The following is a 14,606-nucleotide window of genomic DNA, read 5'->3' on the forward strand; positions in this document are numbered from 1 at the left end:
ATATATAATGTTATTACCTTCAAATGATGATATTTTTAGGAGAATTTAATAAACAAAGATATATACACAATTATATCTAACTATACATTCATGCAGAGTTAGTATGGAGCTGAAACCTCGTGTGTGACTTTGGATATGATTACATTAAGTGTTAGTGCTTTCTTTTGTTTTTAGGGGGGGATTGGGCCGGGTTAGGGCAGCAACAAGACAAAAATATAAATCCACTATAAATACTGAAGAAAAAAAACAGGAATATAGGTTTAACAAAGCATGCAGTTGAGATTTCAAAGGTAAGATTATGTTTCAAATGACTATAACTAAAGTAGAAAAATGTGCAAATATCAATGTGAACTAATGCTTGATGTGGAGAAAAGTGATATTTTGATTGAATTTATTGGAGTGACATTGGTTAATACAATTGTATAGGTTTCAGGTGTGCAATTCTATAACACATCATCTGTATACTCAATCCTACAATGACCAGTTTTATTGATTTAATTTAATTTTATACTTGTATCTTGAGTTGAGACAGTCAACAGCCAACAATTTCCTTCTCTCTTTTTTGAGACTATAACATGCTTTGAAACAGCCTAATCTAGGCTGATAAAAATTAATACTCATTTAGGAAGATATAATAAGTTTAAGGATGGCAGAAATGATGTCTACCTCTAGTGTCTAGCATGGTACCTGGCAAAGAATAGGAGCTCAATATATATTTATAAAATCTTGTCAAGCGGCAATATGTTTGGAAGCAATCAATTGTAATTGGATAATAAAAAAAATTAATACTGGCATTTGAAAACAAAGTACGATCTAAAAAATGATTTCTTTTTTATCTCTGTGTTTTAATGACATTGACATACATGCATATTAGACAAATACACACACACACAAAGATTTCTCAACCTTGATACTCTTAAATTCATTATTGTGGGGGCCTGTTTTGTGCTCTGAGCATTAGGATGTTTAGCAGCAACTCTCTAAATGCCAGTAGTAAAAGTGTCTCCAGACATTGACTAATATCCCCTGGGTGGAGACTGCCCCCCAGTTGAGAATGACTAACACATGCACACACAAAATCAGGACTCTTAAGAAACAATTACAAGAACTCTTAAAAAAACCATCATCCAAATGATATAGTATGAGTAATATATCAATTCAAAGGATAGATTAATGTAAGACATAGGAATATTTACTTCAGTTTGCAGAAAAATGGCTAGTTATCATGACAATATTAACTAAGTTCTGAAAAAAAAATGTGTACCATATAAAAAGACACTCCTTTGAGCACATCCACTTCCCACACCTCGCCAAGAACGACCTGCTGCATCGAATCAAGCTAGCAGTGTGCTCACTGCTGCCCAGGGAGGCCAACTGTGAGCGCTTCACTGAGGAGGGTGTGTGCTACCACAATAGCCTGGCGACCCAGCTGGTCATAAAGACCAAGCGCACAGCGCTCCGCACCAAAAGGAGCGCCTGCTGTTTGTGGGTTGCAAGGTCTCTGAGTGGTGTCTGGAGCTCAGTGATGACACCTGCTACCTAGACACCAAGAGCGAGCAGTGGGTTAAGGAGACACCCAGCCCGACTGAGCCACCACTGTGTTGCCGTGCTGGAAGCGTTCGTCTTCATCGCTGGTAGCAGCTTCTCCAGGGTCAATGGAGGGGACTCAGCATCCAATCTTCTTTATAAGTATGACCCCGTTGTAAACAGTGGATCAAGGTGGCCTCTATGAACCAGCGCCTGTGGATTTCTACCACGTCTCCCTTGAAGACATGCTGGTGGCCGTCCGTGGCCGGAATGAGAATGGAGCTCTCTTTTCGGTAGATACTTACAGTCCCAGGATCGACTCTTGGTCCTACATGGCCGGCTTGCCAAGATTCACGTATGGCCACACGGGCACCATCTACAAAGACTTTGTGTACATCTTGGGGGGGAGGGGAGGGCGGGGCATGACTACCAGATCGGCCCATATCGTAAGAATCTGCTGTGGCAGCAGCCGACGGACACGTGGGAGGAGCGCCGGCTGGTGAACACAGCCCGGGGCTGGCTCAGCAAGTGCAACCTGGAGGACCACGTCTACTCCATTGGAGGCAGTGACGACAGCTTTGAGTCCATGGAGTGTTTCCACGTGCTGGGCATCGAGGCCTACAGCCTGCAGTGTAACCGGTGGACCCGAGTGGACCCGCTGCTGCACGCCAACAGCGAGTTAGGCGTGGCTGCGAGGGAGGGCCATGGTCCAGGTGTATGACCGAGAGAAGAACAAGTGGAGCAAAGGCACCAACCTGCCCAAGGCCATCACCGGAGTGTACGCCTGCGTCTGCCCCCTTAAGCAGCAACCTAAGGATAAAAAGAAGGGCAAGGCCAAGAGGCACCAGGACTGAGGCCAGTGACCCCGCCTGTGCCTGCTGGGACATTGCCTTCCTTCACCGCCACCTCCCAGAATGTATGTAGACCAGCAATAACTTCATAAAACCCTGAAACTATTATGTACCACTTAGCAGGTTTTTTTAAACTTTTTTGATTCTTGCTATTTCTATAATATCACCATAATCAATTAAATATTCTAGGTAACTTAAAAATTTTTTTTAATAAAAAGACACTTCTTTGAAATAGTCTTGCATTAATTTTACCCACCCAGTTATTTATGTACTAGAACTTAAAAAATATATATTATCTGAAATCAAATTGGCACCAATATCGTCACGACTAAAATATATCACATCTAATTTCATTCAATAAAGATTCTTTTAAATAATTAGTAACATTCTTTTCTTCACCGTGTAAAGTTAATTCTCAATGATTTATGTATGGATTATTTGTTTTCTCCCAGTGAGTAGTTGTACAATCTTGGGCTGTTTACCCAGTCAGGGCCTCAATTCCTTCATCTGAAAAATGGAGATAATATTAACATCTACTCCTAAATGTGTTGTCAGACTTGTAAGAGTCACTACAAGTAAAGTGCTTAGAAGAATGACTTAACACTTAGAGAACACCCAATAAATGTTAACAATTATTATTAACATCTGCCAAATTGCAACCAGTTTCTCACACCAGATGACCTATCCTCCTTTCTTGCCATACATCATTTTTGGTTAATTTAGTGGAATAAATTATACTAAACAAAATAAGCTAATTTTATGATTAGTTTATATAAAATATAATTGGGTGTACACAGCTATCTCACTATTGTATTTATACGATTATTCTTTTCTGTCGATATGAATGGAAAAGTAAAAATTCATGAGAAGTCTGGCCAGGGTGGCTCAGTGGTTGAGCATTGACCCAAGCACCAAGACATTGCTGGTTTAATTTCTAGTCAGGGCACATGCCCTGGTTGTGGACCTTATCCCCAGTAGGGGGCATGCGGGAGGCAGCCAATGGATGTTCTCCCTCATTGATGTTTCCATATCTCTCTCTCTTTCACTTCCTCTCTCTCTAAAATCAATAAGGGGGAAAATAATTCACAAGAAAAGAACAATAGTGGCTTTAATAAATTCTTATTTTTTTTCTCCCCAAGTTAAAAATTTTTAAATTCATTTTTTCAGGTAATTTCTTTTCTATGTGAATAAAAACAATCTTAAGAACCACAATAACAAGTACTTACATAGCATTTACCCTCTACCTGGTATTTTTCTAAGTATATAATTTAACCCTCAACCCTATAACATAGATAACTTTATTATTCCCATTTTAAAGATGAGGAAGCTGTGGCAAGGGAGATAACATGACCTGCTCAAGGACATTCAGCTAATAAGTAGTAGAGCTTGGTTAAGAGCCTATGAGTCTAGGTTCGCAAGTTTATATGACTGTAAAACAACAGCAGCAGCAGCAACACAGACGTAGGACTAAAAGCTTTGTTCCCTTGGATTTTTCTTAATGTATCTTTACTATTAAATAATGGCATCACTGCCCTGGTCGGTTTTTCTCAGTGGTTAGAGTGTTGGCTTGTGGACTGAAGGGTCACAGGTTCGATTCCCAGTCAAAGGAATGTACCTGGGTTGCAGGTTTGTCCCTGGCCCTGGTTGGGGTTGTGCAGGAAGCAATCGATCGATGTATTTCTCTCTCTCTCCATCGCTCCCCTTCCACTTAATCTAAAAAAATCAAAGGAAAACTATCCTCAGGGGAGGATTAACCAAAAAAATAAAATAAGTAAATAAATAATGACATCACTAATTATTAGAGTAATGCAAATCAAATCCACAACGGGATGTCATTGTACACCTATTATATATATATATATATATATATATATATATATATGCATATATATATAAAATAAAATGTGTTGGCAAGGATGTGGAGAAATTAGAACCCTTGAGCACTGTTGATAGGAATTTAAAATTGTGCAGCTGCTATAGAAAAGAATACTTATCAATGTTCCTTAAAAAATTAAAAATTTACTGTATGATTTAGAAAACTTATTTCCGTGTAAATATCTAAAAAAAATCAGAGAGATATCTGAGTATCCTTGTTCATTAAAGCATTCTTCACAGTAGCCAACAGGTGGAAAAAATCTAAATATCTATTAACAAATGAATATATGAAGAAAATCTAGTATCGCCCTGGCCAGGTTGGCTCATCAGTTGAGCGTCGGCCTGTGGACCAGAGTCCCGGGTTCGGTTCCCACTAAAGGCATGTACCACCACCAAAAAAAAAAAAAAAAAGAAAATGTAGCATTTATGTGCAATGAAATATTATTCAGCCTTCCAAACAAAATCCTGTCACATGTTGCAACATGAATAAACCTTGAGTATATTATGATACATGAAATAAGCCAGTGACAAAAACATGGATACTCTATGATTCCTCTTATATGGGGTATAAATAGTCAAACTCATAGAAATAGAAAGTAGAATAGTGGTTGTCAAGGGATGGAGTGCATAGGACATAGAGAATTGTTTAATGGGTAAATAGTTTCACTTTTACTAAGAGGTTTTTTAATCATGAAAATATGTTTAATATTTGTGAATATTTTCCCTGCATCTATTGAGATAATTATATAGTTTTTAATTCTTAGTGTCAAGATAGTAAATTATAGTTTGATTTTTGAATGTTTAATAAATCTTATATTCCTGATATTAATTACACTAGATCATAATATATTATCCCTTTCATAGATTGTTGGATTTAATATGCCAAAATTTGTCTATGAAATTTTGTGTTTATGTTCATGAGAGATATCAGTGTGTTTTATATTTTTCTTGTAATATCTTTGGTTTTGTGTTCAGCATAATGCTGGACTTATAGAATGAGTTGGCAATTGTCTCACTTTTTAAATTTTCTGGAAGTGTTTGCACAGAATTGATATGATATCTTTAATTACTTGGTAAAATTCACCAGTAAAGAGATCTGGGCTTAAAGTTTTATTGCGTGGAAAAAGGTTTCAAATTATAATTTCTTTTTTTTAATCTCCAAAATAGTTTATTAGCATGATTAAAAACATTTTCTTAAATAATGACAGAAGGACTGTCTAAACATAAAAGAGTACCAGTGGCTATTTCTTATAATCAGTATTTGCAACTGAATGGACATCTTTATTGCCAGTCTTCATTTTATTAAAAACAATCTATATTTATTGGCTTCATGTGAAGTCACGATTATTGCTTGGACAGGGAAGAAGTCCCCACTGCAATTAAGAATAAAAAATATCTTCCATAATTGACATGAGATCTGCATTACTGAGTACAAACTGATAAAAGGACTCAAAAAGATGGGCTCTTATTTTTTAAAAAAACATTTCTTTTATACATTATAAAGAAATAAATAGTATTTTAGCTTTTTAAATTCCTACATGCTATTTAGAATGGTAGTCCCCAACGATACTCCCTTCATATAATCAAGAATGCAGACCCTCTTCCAGAAGGTACACTCTTGGGATAGACTATGAAGACTCTGGCCTCCACAGGTTTACATTGGTTTGAGAACAAAGACAGTTGTCATCCAGAACATAGTCATTATACATGTCACCTCCACATAATTATGGTAGTCTGGTGAAAGCTTCAGTAACAAAACCAGCTTTTCTGGAAATTTCAGGCAGACTGTTTACTTGTTCTTCCCAATTCTGTCCCTTGATTTCCAAAATTTCTGATGGTTTCTCCCATTTGCCATCCATGTTTTTCACATAGACATGAGAGGGTAAGACCAGGACAAGGATGACCCTGCCTCTAGTTGGCTCCAAGACATTTCTGATCTTTGAATAAAGTCAGAAGCTGGTCACAGTGGCCCAGCAAATCAAGCAGCTGATGACATCATGCTGGAATCCTGTATTTTGCCATTCATGTATATTGAGCACTCTATTTCTTCCTCTGAAATTGCCATATCATAGTTACAGACAGTTAAATGGTATACATTTCTTCAAAATGAGGGCTCAAGATTTTTGTGACTTCTCCATCTCCGGCACTCAAATCAGGAAGTCAATGGGTTTTCCAGTCTGCATTAACTTTAAGCAGTGTCTGAAACTGATCTGGTGAAAACGAACATTGAACCTCTTTCAAGCAACTCATTGATAGATGTTCTAGACATAAGCAGGCTAAAACCAGATGATACACAAGAGTAATATATTGGATAAATAGCCAGCTCAATTTCTCTATGTGGTGGTTAAGAAGACCTGTATCCCTTGATCAAAGTAACTGAACAAACACAGCCTGGACTGAGTTGTATAAATTCCTCTATGCTGCACACATACCACTGGTGATTCTTCTTCCTGTAGCCTTGGCCACTCATCCTGTTCACATACAGGGAGCAGATGAGCGGCCCCACAACATTCACATCCTCTGGCCAGCTACACAGACCCAGGTCTAGGCACAGCCAGCAGGCCAGCAGTCTCATCACAGCAAGGCCGCTGGCTCTGATCATTGCAACTGTCCCAGCTCAAGCCATCATGCCCAACATGCCCACTCAGCCCCTGCAGGGTAGAGGCAGGGGTGGGGCTAAATTACTATTTCAATGTCTTTAATAGACACAGAGCTAATGAGGTTATCTATTTCTTTTTTAAAATTAATTAATTTATTTTTGTTACAGATGTTTTTCCTTTTTCTGCCCAGATACCCGTCTCCCTATTCCGCCCCCCACCCCAAGCATTGTTGTCTATGTCCATTGGTTAAGCATATATGTAAGTTCCTTGATTTATCTCATCCCTCCCACTCCCACCCCCCCTCTGAAATTTGTCAGTCTGAACTGTACTCCTTTCTACGTCTCTGGGTCTATTTTGTTCATCAGCTTGTTTTGTTCATTATAATCCACTAATAAGTGAGATCATGTGGTATTTGTTTTTCTCTGATTGGCTTATTTCGCTTAGCATAATATTCTCCACGTCCACCGGGTCGTCTCAAAGGATAAGATCTTTTTTTCTTAAAGCTGCATAGTATTCTATTATGTATATGTACCACAGCGTTTTTATCCACTCATTTATTGATGGACACTTGGGCTGTTTCCAGATCTTAGCAATTGTAAATAGTCCTGCTATGAACATAGGGGTACATATATTCTTTCTGATTGGTATTTCAGGCTTCTTAGGATATTTTCCTAGAAGTGGGAGCACTGGGTTCCAGGAAGTTTTTAATTTCTTCCATGATTTCCTTGATAACCCATTCATTGTTTAATAACATGTTATTTAGCCTCCATGTGTTTAAATGTTTTTATTGTGATTGATTTCTCGTTACATGCCATTGTGATCCAGGAAGATGCTTGATTTGATTTTAATGTTCTTGAACTTGGAGAGACTTAGTTTGTGTCCTAACATGTGGTCTATCTTTGAGAATGTCCCATGTGCACTTGACATGAATATAAATTCTGCAGTTTGGGGCTGTAATTCTCTGTAGATATCTATTAAATCCATTTGATCTAGTGCATTATTTAGAGTCTGTATTCTTGTTAATTTTTTGTCTAGAGGATCTATTCAGTGATGTCAGTGGGGTGTTGAAGTCCCCTGCCATGATTGTATTGCTGTCGATTTCTTCTTTGAAGTCCTCCAGAAGTTTTTAAATATATTTTGGTACTCCTATATTGGGTGCATATATGTTTACCAAGGTTATATCATCCTGATGGATAGATTTTTTTCAATATTACGTAATGACCTTCTTTGTCTCTAGTTATGGTCTTCAATTTGAAGTCAATTTTATCAGATATGAGTATTTCTACCCCAGCTCCTTTGTTCTTTTTGTTTGCTTGGGAGATTTTTTTTCCATGCTTTCACTTTAAACCTATGAGTCTTTTGTTGTTAAGTGAGTCTCTTGTAAACAACATATATATGAGTCATGCTGTCTTATACAGTCAGCTACTCTGTGTCTTTTGATTGAAGCATTTAATCCATTTGTATTTAAGGTTATTATTGATATGTACTTATTTATTGCCATTTTTGTTTCTTCCTATTTCTTCTACTAATTACAGCAGTCCTTTTAACATTTCCTGCAGTGCTAATTTGGTGCTAATATATTCCTTCAGCCTTTTTTTTTTGTCTGGGAGGCACTTTATTTGACCTTCTATTTTGAATGATAGCACTGCTGAATAGAGTAGTCTTTAATTCATATTTTTGTTTTTTATTACCTTGATTACTTCATGCCATTCCCTTCTGGTCTATAGTGTTTCTTTTGAGAAGTCAGCTCATAGCCTTATGGGGGTTCCTTTGTAAGTTACCTGTTGCTTATCTCTTGCAGCCTTTAGGATTCTCTCTTTGTCTTTAATTTAGCATTTTAATTACTCTGTGTCTTGATGTGGGCCTGTTTGTGTTGTTCTTACTTGGGGCTCTCTGTGCTTCTTCAACTTTAATGCCTTTTTTCTTCATTAAGTTAGAGAAATTTTCTGTCACTATTTCTTCAAATATATTTTCTAACCCTTGATTATTTTCTTCTTCTTCTGGAACTTCTACGATGTGGATGTTGTTATGTTTGAGTTGTCCCACAGTTCTCTTAGGCTGTCTATAAGTTTTTTGTTTTTTTTTTTAAATATTTTATTTATTTTTTTGTTACAGATATTTCACCGTTTTTACCCCGTTGGCACCCGCCTCCCCACACCATCCCCGCCCCGTCCCCGGCTTAGTTGTCCATGTCCATTAGTCATGCATACATGCATATAAGTTCTGTGGTTTATCTCTTCCCCCCCACCTCCTCTTCTGAGGGATGTCAGTCTGTGCCATACTTCCATGTTTCTGGGTCTACTGTATTCCTCAGACTGTTATGTTCATTATATTCCGTATATAAGTGAGATCATGTGGTATTTGTCTTTTTCTGCTTGGCTTATTTCACTTAGAATAACTCTTTCCAGGTTCCTCCATGTCGTCTCAAAGGATAAGAGATCTTTCTTTCTCACTGCTGCATAGTACTCCATTGTGTATATGTACCACAGCTTTTTTATCCATTCGTCTACTGATGGACACTTGGGCTGTTTCCAGATCTTACCTATTGTAAATAGTGCTGCTATGAATATGGGGGTACATATATTCTTCCTGATTGGTGTTTCAGGCTTCTTAGGGTATATTCCTAGAAGTGGGATCATTGGGTCAAATGGAAGTTCAATTGTTAATTTTTTGAGGTAACACCATATTGTTTTCCATAGCGGCTGAACCAGTCTGCATTCCCACCAGCAGTGTATTAGAGTCCCCTTTTCTCCACACCCTCGCCAACACTCGTTGTTTGATGATTTGTTGATGGTGGCCATTCTCACAGGTGTGAGGTGATACCTCATTGTTGTTTTAATTTTCATCTCTCTGATGAATAGTGATGTTGAGCACTTCTTCATATGTCTCTTGGCCATTTGTATGTCCTGTTTGGAGAGGTGTCTATTCAGCTCCTCTGCCCATTTTTTAATTGGGTTCTTTGTCTTCCTTTTGTGGAGTTGTATGAGCACTCTATATATATTGGAAATTAACGCCTTATCTCATGTATCATTGGCAATGATGTTCTTCCATACAGTGGGTTGCCTTTCCATTTTGATGATTGTTTCCTTTGCTGTGCAGAAGCTTTTGAGTTTGATGTAGTCCCATGTGTTCATTTTCTCCTTTGTTTCTGTTGCCTTAGGTGATGTATCAGTGAAAATTCTGCTCCGTATGATGTCCGAACTTTTGTTGCCTACATTTTCTTCTAGAATTTTTATGGATTCACGGGTCACATTTAAGTCTTTTATCCATTTTGAGTTTATTTTTGTGTATGGTGTAAGTTGATGGTCTAGTTTCAGTTTTTTGCATGTAGCTGTCCAATTTTCCCCACACCATTTATTAAAGAGGCTGTCTTTACTCCACTGTATGCTTTTGCCACCTTTGTCAAATATTAATTGAGTGTATTGCCTTGGGCCCATTTCTGGGTTTTCAGTTCTGTTCCACTGGTCTATATGCCTGTTCTTGTGCCAGTACCAGGCTGTTTTGGTTACCGTTGCTTTGTAGTATAACCTGATATCCGGTATTGTGATCCCACCTACTTTGTCCTTCTTTTTCAAGATTCCTGTGGCTATTCGGGGTCTTTTTTGGTTCCATATGAACTTTTGAAGTATTTGTTGTAGTTCTGTGAAATATGTCGTTGGTATTTTGATGGGGATTGCATTGAATCTATAGATTGCTTTGGGTAGTATGGACATTTTAATGATGTTAATTCTTCCAACCCATGAACAGGGTATGTGCTTCCACTTTTTTATATGTTCCTCTATTTCTTTTTTCAACGACCTGTAGTTTTCTGCAAATAGGTCCTTTACTTCTTTGGTTAAGTTTATTCCTAGGTATCTTAATTTTTGGGAGGTGATGGTAAATGCGATTGTTTTTTCAGTTTCTCTTTCTGTGAGTTCATCATTGGTGTACAAGAATGCCGTCGATTTCTTGACGTTAATTTTGTATCCTGCTGCTTTGCCAAATTCATTTATTAAGTCTAGTAGATTTTTGATGGAGTCTTTAGGGTTTTCTATGTATAATATCATGTCATCTGCAAATAATGACAGTTTCATTTCCTCCTTTCCAATTTGGATCCCTTTTGTTTTTTCTTCATGTCTGATTGCTGTGGCTAAGACTTCCAGTACTTTGTTAAATAAGAACGGTGAAAGTGGACATCCCTGTCTTGTTCCTGTTCTTAATGGAAATGTTTTTAGTTTCTGTCCATTGAGTATGATGTTGGCTGTAGATCTTTCATATATGGCCTTTATTATGTCGAGATATGATCCCTCTATTCCCACATTGCTGAGCGTTTTTATCAGAAATGGATGATGGATTTTGTCAAATGCTTTTTCAGCATCTATTGATATGATCATGTGGTTTTTATTCTTCATCTTATTTATGTGGTGTATCACATTTATTGATTTGCGAATATTGTACCAGCCTTGCATCCCTGGACTGAATCCCACTTGTTCATGGTGAATAATTTTTTTGATGTATTTCTGGATCCCATTTGCTAATATTTTGTTCAGGATTTTGGTGTCTATGTTCATCAGGGATATTGGCCTGTAGTTTTCTTTCTTCGTAGTGTCTTTTTCTGGTTTTGGAATTAGAATTATGCTGGCCTCGTAGGACGTGTTTGGAAGTCTTCCTTCTTCTTGAATTTTTTGAAATAGTTTGAGGATAATGGGTGTTAGTTCTTTTTTGAATGTTCGGTAAAACTCCCCCATGAAGCCATCTGGGCCTGGGCTTTTGTTTGCTGTGAGAGTCTTGATTACCTCTTCAATTTCCTTAGTTGTTATTGGTCTGTTCAAGTTTTCTATCTCTTCCCGGTCCAGTTTTGGGAGACTGTGTTTCTAGAAATTTGTCAATTTCCCTTAGATTGTCGAATTTGTTGCCATATAGTTGTTCATAGTAGTTGTTAACAATCTTTTGTATTTCTGTGGTGTTTGTTGTTACTTCTCCTCTTTCTTTTCTCATTTTGTGTATTGTCTTTAAGTTTTTTAATTGTTTTTTTCTTTTTGGTTCTCTGATTGTGTGATTTTTTTCTACCCTGTCTTCTAATTCACTGATCTGATCCTTGGCCTCCTCTAATCTGTTGATTTTTCCTCTCAATGTGTTCTTTATTTCTGCTATGTCATTTTTTTCTAATTTTTTTTTTTTATTGATTTTAGAGAGAGAGAAAGGGAGAGGGAAAGAGAGATAGAAACATCAATGAGAGAGAAGATCAATTGACTGCCTCCTGCATGCCCCCACTGGGGATCGGGCCCACAACCTGGGCATGTGCCCTGATCGGGAATCAAACCAGTGACCTCTTGGTGCATGGGTTGATTCTCAACCACTGAGCCACACTGGTCAGACTCTGCTACGTCATTCTTCATTTCCAGTTGATTGGTTTTCAATGCTTCTATATCTTTACTCATGCTATTGAGCTGCCTTTTGATTATTACTCTGAGCTCTGCCTTTGATATCTTGGTCAATTCCCTTTTATTTATTTTCTCTTCTGTCGAATTATTTTGTTATTTCTTTTTGAATTTTTTTCTTTGTTTCACTATTTTGGCGATCTCAGTGGGTTTTAGAGCCTGCCAAATTTTTCCTGTGGGTGTTGATGTTCCACTGGTTATGGCTCCTTCTACTGGGTTTGGATGAGTGTGGGAGGACCCACATGGTCAAGTCTTACTATCCTAGGTACATTTGCAAGCCCAGGAAAGGTTCGTATATCTTCTAGCTTTCTGCCTGGAGGCTTAGTCTCAGTTACTTGATGAGCCTTGGGTTGTAGTCCTCAACTGAATGAAAAAATCCTTCCCATATTCAGCACAAGAGGATTTCCAGTGAGTGGGACAGATGTTTGCTGGCTGTTAATGAGCCTCAATTTGCATTTGTCTGGCCTGGCCAGGTGGTGTTAAATTCCTGAGGGAGGGGCTGTTGCTTTACCCAGGGGCTCTGGGAAGGGGTTCTTTGTGTAATATGGCTACTGTCCTACGAGGAAGTGATTCAGCACAAAAATTCCAGTGCCCTCCAAATCCCAAATCTCTCCACACATTTCCAGTCCAGTGTGCCGTCCTTTTGCCAGAGCTCAAGGTGAGTGGCTATAGCTAATGTAGTGCTCTGTCCTGGCCCTTGGGGCTGTGGACTTGAAATTTTAACCTTGAGGGTGCTGCTCACAGCTAAAACAGCTGCTGTCTCTGGTCCCCCACCCCACCCTCTCATGCCTCCGCAGTTCCTACCAGGCTTGATTTGGTGTCATTTTTCTGTCCATGATTATATTGGTTCTCTTCAACTGCTTTCTATTGGTTTTTCCCAACAATTTGGGTTTTTTTGTTTTGTTTGTGTTTTTTAATCCTCACCCGAGGACATTTTTCCATTTTTTGTACAGATAGAGTGGGAGGGAGAGAGAGGAAGAGAGAGAGAGAGAGAGAGAGAGAGGGAAACATCGACGTGAAAGGGACACATCAAGTGGCTGCCACCCACATGACCAATCAGGGCCGGGGACAAACTGCAACCAAGGCACGCACCCTCAGCAGGAACCGAACCTGGGTCTCTCTAGACCGCAGGCCGACACTCCAACCACTGGGCCAAACTGGCCAGGGCCCAACAATTTGTTTTTATTTTAGTTGTAATTCCAGTTTGGTCCTGGGAGATGGTCTGTGTAGCTTTTATTCACTCTGCTGCCCCAACACTCTTTGCAAGGTTATCTATCTCTATTTAAATAAAATTAGGTAGTTTGTGTGTTTCACATAATTTGTCTATTTTTTTCTACACTGCAGAATTTATTTGCTTAAAGTTTGCATTATATTATCCTTTTACTGTCTATAGGGTCTGTAGTGATATCCCCTCTCTCATTTAGATATTCATAATTTGTGTCTTTTCTTTTTTCCCCTGATGACACTGGCTAAAGAGCTATTAATTTTAGTCATTTTACCAAAAAAGCTGCAGTTATTTTATTGATTTTATGTTTGTTTGTTTTGTTTTGTTTTTTAATTCCATTGGCTGTTGTCTATTGTTTCCTCTCTTCTGCTTACTTTGCATATAATTTGCTTTTTTTCCCTAGTTTTAGGGTGGAAGATTCTATTTCTTCTTTTAAAACTCAATATTTTTTTTATCTAATTTATTGATTTGAGAGAGAGAAACATTGATTTCTTGTTCCACTTATTTGTAAACTCATTGGTTGCTTCTTATATGTGCCCTGACCAGGGAAGAACCTGCAACCTTGGCATACTGAGACAATGCTCTAATCAACTGAGCTATCCAGTCAGGGCTAAATCTTTTCTTTTAGATATTTTCTTCTTTGTAATAAAAGTGTTTAATGCTATACTTTTATTTTTCAGCACTGCTTTATCTTCATTCCACAAATTTTAATATGTCATATTTTCATGTTCCTGAAACTAATTTCAAAATACTTCCTAATTTCTTCCCATAGGTTATTTGGAAGTATGCTGTTTATTTTCCAAAAATCATGGAATTTTCAAGATGTACTTATGTTATTGATTTTTAAGCTAATTTCATTGTGGTCACAAAACATATTTGTATGATATGAATTATTTTAAATTCATTGAAATTGGTTTTTTGTCTATGATATAGTCACTCCTGAGAAACATTTTCTGTGCTTTCTTAAAACATGTGTTTTCTACCATAGTTCGGTGTACTGTTTTATGACTCGTGTTAAGTTTGTTAGAAGTATTGTTCAAGTGTACTATATTCTTACTGATTTATTTGTTCTATCAATTAATGAGAAATGCATGTTGGCTATGGATGT

General features: G+C 37.8%; 2 pseudogenes; one reads left to right on the top strand and one right to left on the bottom strand.

The window, feature by feature from the left end:
* Window positions 1-270: 270 nt before the first annotated feature.
* Window positions 271-2,381, top strand: LOC118639049 (annotated as a pseudogene).
* A 3,526-nt stretch (window positions 2,382-5,907) lies between these two features.
* LOC118616827 lies at window positions 5,908-13,109 on the bottom strand (annotated as a pseudogene).
* Window positions 13,110-14,606: the final 1,497 nt, after the last annotated feature.

The sequence above is a fragment of the Molossus molossus genome, unplaced genomic scaffold, assembly GCF_014108415.1.
Source record: "Molossus molossus isolate mMolMol1 unplaced genomic scaffold, mMolMol1.p scaffold_m16_p_1, whole genome shotgun sequence".
NCBI lineage: Eukaryota > Metazoa > Chordata > Mammalia > Chiroptera > Molossidae > Molossus > Molossus molossus.